This window comes from Sapajus apella, unplaced genomic scaffold (assembly GCF_009761245.1).
Source record: "Sapajus apella isolate SASKATOON/1434 unplaced genomic scaffold, GSC_monkey_1.0 scaffold60, whole genome shotgun sequence".
Lineage (NCBI taxonomy): Eukaryota > Metazoa > Chordata > Mammalia > Primates > Cebidae > Sapajus > Sapajus apella.
This window is the reverse complement of record NW_022437000.1, coordinates 12,680,944-12,686,943: the sequence shown is the minus strand read 5'-3', so window position 1 is coordinate 12,686,943 and position 6,000 is coordinate 12,680,944. Positions and strand designations below refer to the sequence as shown.

General features: G+C 49.7%; 1 protein-coding gene across 15 annotated transcripts in view; it reads right to left on the bottom strand.

Moving 5' to 3' along the window:
• Positions 1–6,000, bottom strand: part of ATP11A (ATPase phospholipid transporting 11A) — a 179,599-nt gene that overhangs the window by 173,249 nt on the left and 350 nt on the right. The gene's annotated exons all lie outside the window — the stretch shown is intronic.

Below are 6,000 nucleotides of genomic sequence, written 5' to 3'. Positions count from 1 at the left end.
TGCCCCCGGCCTCATCCGCCCACCAGGGAGGCAAGGGCAGAGGCAGAAAGGCTACTGGGCATGGCAGGGTCATTCCTGCCAGGACTACTGCTCTCCCTGGAAGAGCAGGGCAAGGTCACCAACTCTCTACATGAAGAGGAGGGTGAGGAGAAAGCCCCAGAAAGCCCAAAGTGGAAAGCAGTCTCCTCAGGAAGCCCCAGAGGCATGGACGGGGACGCAGCTGCAGATCCACGCACGCCACAAAGATGCCCTGCGCACTGGGCGCCCAGCATGCACAAGCGCCGTGACCAGTCCCGTCCCCACGCAGACCTGCCAGGCGGGCACCATAACCCCCACCTTGCAGATGGGGCACCAAGCGTGTCAGCGTCAACCAACTTGCCAAGGCTGCACAGCTGGCAACCGAGACAGAACGTGAACGCAGGTCCGTCAGACTCCAGCGCCTCACCCCGGAACCTCTGGGATGGACTATTTGTTCTTCTCAGATAATCACAACCAAGTGAAAGAGAAAATCATCCCTTATCTGATCTTCTTGAATTTCTATTGCTGTAAAACCTGCTTGCTATTGATTTTCGCTGCAAATAAACAGCATTTTTACCTGCATTTAACTTGGTTAAAAAAACATAAGTCTGGGACTTGAGAATCTTTTATTAACCCTGTTTCTATTGAACATATGCTCCAAGCACCAAAGGACAATTTGTATTTTGGGCTTCAGGGTTTAACACACCTGTAAATAGAGGATTTCATGTGTAGTTAAGCAACTACGTATTTTTGTTAGTGCAAATTCAATGCAATTTTAACTAACTGCAAACTGAAGACAGTGTTCTCATCCCTAGAAATTTAACTGTCTATAGCCAACCCTAATACAAACTTTTTTCCTCTAGGTTATTAAATTTACTCACTGGCAAGAAATAAAAGCACCTCAAGATGCTTGTTCCTAATAAGCAGGCATTCAACAGGACTCCAAAAAGCCATGGAAATGATTCCACCTTTGTGTAGACACAAAGGCTAACTTATGCATCTAGGCAGATTGCTTTGAAAGATCCAGGTGGAAAACCTGAGGCCCTGAAGACAAGAACTGCACAGCTGGTGCACTCGTGTGATGAGCCGCCCAGTTACACATTCGTTCATGAGAAACGTTTTCCGAGCTCAGACTGCTGGCTTGCCACCACACTGCTGGAGGCAGATTATTAGTCTTGGATTCTACGCCTCAGGACTCACTTATTTCAAATACCTGAAGACCTTGGCAGCCAAAGCGGCTTAACGTAGTGGTCCTGTGGTGTAGACTCCAGCGGCTGAACAACAGCAAGGCCCCACTGGATCATCTAATCCTGGATTAGGAAACGAAACTCCAAAACGATGTGGCATTTCTGAAGTTTTAAAACAGGGGCTGGCATAACGGAGTCGAATGAATAAGTCTGTCTTTCAGAAGAGGCAATATTACAGTTGAACACTGATGCTCACATTACACACCGTTTGGGAATAAAGAAGCGGATACATATAAATAGCTGGACTTTCTAGAAGGTTTACCACACTCCAATACAGCAATGCTTAAAGTTCTCAGGAAGCAAAAATGTTTATTTTTCTCATAGAAAAAAAATGTCTAAAGTAACAGTTTGTGTTGAAATCAAGCATCTACTGTCAGCAAAGAAAGCCTTCAGACCTTTCAATGTTTTCCATCTTAGAAGGTCAAATATGTTAGGAAGCAAAAATGGTAAGGGTGAAACAAACAGAAGCACAAAACTAACAAGGAGTATCTGGGCTGAATCACTGAAAAAATATTACGGGGCCATGACAAGATTGAGCTCTCGAGCCACAGAACTGCGAGGAAAACGCAAACGCCCTAAATGGAGGCATGGAAACGAAGAGGGAGGGAAGCGTGCTGCCCAGGCTAGGGTGTGCAGCCTCACAGAGATCGAGGGCCATGCTACCACAGCAGTGGAAAGCTCTGTGTATCCTACCTGACCTCCACACCATGCCTGCTGTCAGCGCGCCTGGTTTACCTCTCCTGTGACCCACAATGCCAGCAGGCTGGGACCCACGGGTGGCTGAGCAACAGAACTGGCAGGCCACAGCGTTGCCTTCTCCCCAGCCAAACCTACCCAGGGACTCGGCTGTTCGCAGCCAGGCATGACAAACGGACCGAGGGCTTCCTGGGAGCCAGGTCCCATTCTTGGTTTTCCACACAGATTACCTCATTCAGCTCTCACAATAGCTATGAAATGAGTACCGCTCTTACCCTCAGCTGAGAAAACTGAGGCAGAAGGAATTAAGCCACTTGCCCAAGGCCACATAGCTAAGAAGGGCAGGGGAGGCTCCCACTCAGCATTCAGGCCACTGCCCGGAGAGCACGCAACCACCCTCTGAGGCTGCCCTGATTTCTCTAGGAACTTAAACTACCTGAATCTGTGCTGCTCAGCTCACAACACAGGTGAAGAGGAAATGGAATCAGCTCTCCACCCACGCTGTTAAAAATGCTTTTATTGTAATCCTAGCACTTTGGGAGGCTGAGGTGGGTGGATCTCAAGGTCAGGAGTTCAAGACCAACCTGGCCAACATCCTGAAACCCGCTCCCCCCCCCCACTACTAAAAATACAAAAATTAGCCAGACACAGTAGCAGGTGCTTGTAATCCCAGCTACTCAGGAGGCTGAGGCCAGAGAATTGCTTGAACCCAGGAGGCGGAGGTTTCAGTAAGACAAGATCGCGCCGCTGCACTCCAGCCTGGGCAACGGAGCAAAACTCCATCTCAAAAAAAAAAAAAAAAAGCATTTATTTATTTTGAGATGGAATTGCACTCTTGTTGCCCAGGCTGGAGTGCAATTGTGGGATCTCAGCTCACTGCAACCTCCGCCTCCCAGGCTCAAGCGATTCTCCTGCTTCAGTCCCCCACATAGCTGGGATTACAGGTGCACGTCGCCATGCCCAGCTAATTTTTTCTGTTTTTGGTAGAGACAGGGTTTCACCAGGTTGGTCTCAAACTCCTGACGTCAGGTGATCCGCCCACCTTGGCCTCCCAAAGTGCTGGAATTATAGGCGTGAGCCACTGCACCCAGCCTAAAAATGTTTTTAAAGTGTTACATCATGTAGGTCAAACTACCGCATGGCACACGCACTACCCCATGGCTCATACGCCACCCCACAGCAAATACACTACCTCACAATACATATGCTACGCCATGGCACACGAGCTACCCCACAGCACATACACTATTCCACAATACACATACCACTCCACGGCACACACGCCACCCCATGGAATATACACTACCCCACAGCACATACACTATTCCACAATACACACACCACTCCACGGTACACACGCCACCCCATGGAATATACACTACCCCACGGCACACACACTATTCCACAATACACACACCACTCCACAGCACACACGCCACCCCATGGAATATACACTACCCCACGGCACACACACTATTCCACAATACACACACCACCCCACGGCACACACGCCACCCCACAGCTCATACACCACCCCACGGCACGCACACTATTCCACAATACACACACCACTCCACGGCACACACGCCACCCCACAGCTCAGACACCACCCCACGGCACACACACTCTCCACCGCCGCACCACAGCACATACACCAACTCCATGAAGCATACATTACCCTGTGGGCACATGCACTTCCTCGTGGTATACAAACACTACACCATTTACAAATACAAAGTATCTCTTTGTACAAATACAAAGTGGCTCCTTGTCCATCCAAACACCCAAACAACCAGAACCCAGAGTGTGGAGTACACCGCCTAACGTTCAACTGTTCTCTCACTCATTTGCCTCTTCTATCTCTCCGGAGTTAACCCACAATAATATGCCTACAGCAATGTTTTCCAATGACTTCTTTATCTTTTAGTGACCCTCACACATCAGAAGTAGCTGCAAAGCTTTCTTTGTCCCAGGAATTCTGACTTTGTGAACACTGGGAGGGAAGAGGGCCTGTTTATCCTTTTTTATCAAATAGGTCGCATAAGGAGAGCATAAGGAAATGTGAGTATTCAATCCCAGACTCTTTTTTTCCTGTAACAAAAGGAGATATAATTTAGTCCTACACAGTGGAAGATAATGAAATTACAAGAAAACAGATCATGGCTGTTTCTGGAAAGTCAAATTAGTTTCATACCATAGACATGAAATTAAAATTATAGAAATGAATGGTTTTCTGTGTAAATACGGGTGAGGCAGCCAGATGAATACACTGGAAAAAAAAATGTGGAATGAGAAAAACAGAAATAATCATATCCCCTAGCTTGTATTCCTGAGACGTTATCAAACAATATATACCATGGAAAAGTTCATTCAAGAATATTTTACCCCTTAGATTACGAGAAAATGTGATGCCACAAGCGTAATAATATAGCAAAGGGGAATTAAAGTTGTGAGCTACGCAAACACATATAGATCTACGTAACAGAAAACAGCTGAAGGTTTGGAGACGGGAAGCCAGTAAGAGCATCAAAACTGGATGTCTGTCTCCGCCCGCCCCAAGAAGAAGGGGTCAGGAACTCGCCGGGAAGGCAAGATTCTCCACAGGGTGAGCCGAGCTGGCCCATGCAGCTCTCATTTCTACAGAGAGAGGCTGCCCAGGAGCCCTACAACATGACCCGCCCTTTTCACACCGAATGTCAGGAGGGAACCGAGTGAACTGGGAGCCCCGTGGGCGCAGGTAAAGTGAATATTGGCCCCTTCCCTCTTCCATGTGCCTCGGAGGAAACACGGCAGGAAAATGAATTGTCTAGGGACCCACACTTCCGAGTGACACAACTGGGAACAGAAGCTTCCTGCCCAGTAAAGCATTTTTTTTACACGTCAGGTCACCTACAGTCACTGTTACCGGGTCTTCTATAACATTACCATAGAGAAACGCAGGTATTGCATGATGCTTACCACTCACATTAACATTAGGACAGGAACTGGGGGCTGGGGCGTCAGTGCGGGAATAACACGAGGCTTCTGCAGCTAAGCCTTTCAGGATCTAGCATCCAGAGTCATCAGAATCACCAGAGGTGAGTTCTCTCCCCTTAGGTAAAGCAGGCTGAGCTTCCTACGGCTTCCCCGACACCAGGAAACAGGCGAGCTGGACTCAGGCTCGCTGGACTCTCCGAGGTTTTCGGTTAGTAAATAAATCCGGGGGAAAGCATTGATTGATCTGGCATCCCCAAGTGAAAAGAAACCTATCTTTGGCCAAGGTCTCCTATTTAAAGAAAGCTCATAAATATGAAAGACTGCCTGAGGTCATTCCTATGCCAGGAAACAAAGTTCCCATAATTCTGCCCTCTCTGGTACCAAAGCCGGTGCCTGCAACTTCTCGAACCTGTGACTGACCGCTGACCGCCAGCCGCTGTGGAACAATGAAGCCTCTTGTGCAAGGCGGGGGCAGGAAGCGCTGTGCTTGGGACAGTTTTCTTCCTCTCCTACACACACCCCTTTTCACACCTAACGCCAGCGACGCCGGTTTCCCCTCCTCCGGTGTAAAACAAAACCAACTTTTCCCCTTCGGAGCCTTCCCTCCTGAGCTCTCCAGCGGCTGGTCACTGAAGGGGCAGGTTCTAGGGGAACCAACGAGACCCCGGGCTTCGGATCTAATTATTCACTTTAAGGTAAAAAAATAACACGACTGCACACTCCGCTCTGAATCCCCCGGGGTGCTGAGGAACAAACACAACCGCCAGCTTCTTCTGCACAAGTGAGACACTTCCTCCCAAACCCTTAATCTCCTCGCAGACACGGCTGCGCGGAAGCCGCATCTAAGGTTCCTTCCCGAACCCGGGCCCCGGCGGGTCCAAGTCGGCTCCCTCGGGGCGCCCGGTCCGCTGGGACGGCTCGAACCCCAGCCAGGCTCCCCAAGGACCACCGGAGCGCCGCGCGCTAGAAGGGAGTGGAAGGCGGCTGCGGCCCGGGGGCAGGTGGCGGCCCGGGACGGGGACCGCGCGGTGTCACTTGGACCCCGTCGGAAGCCCCAGGGTGT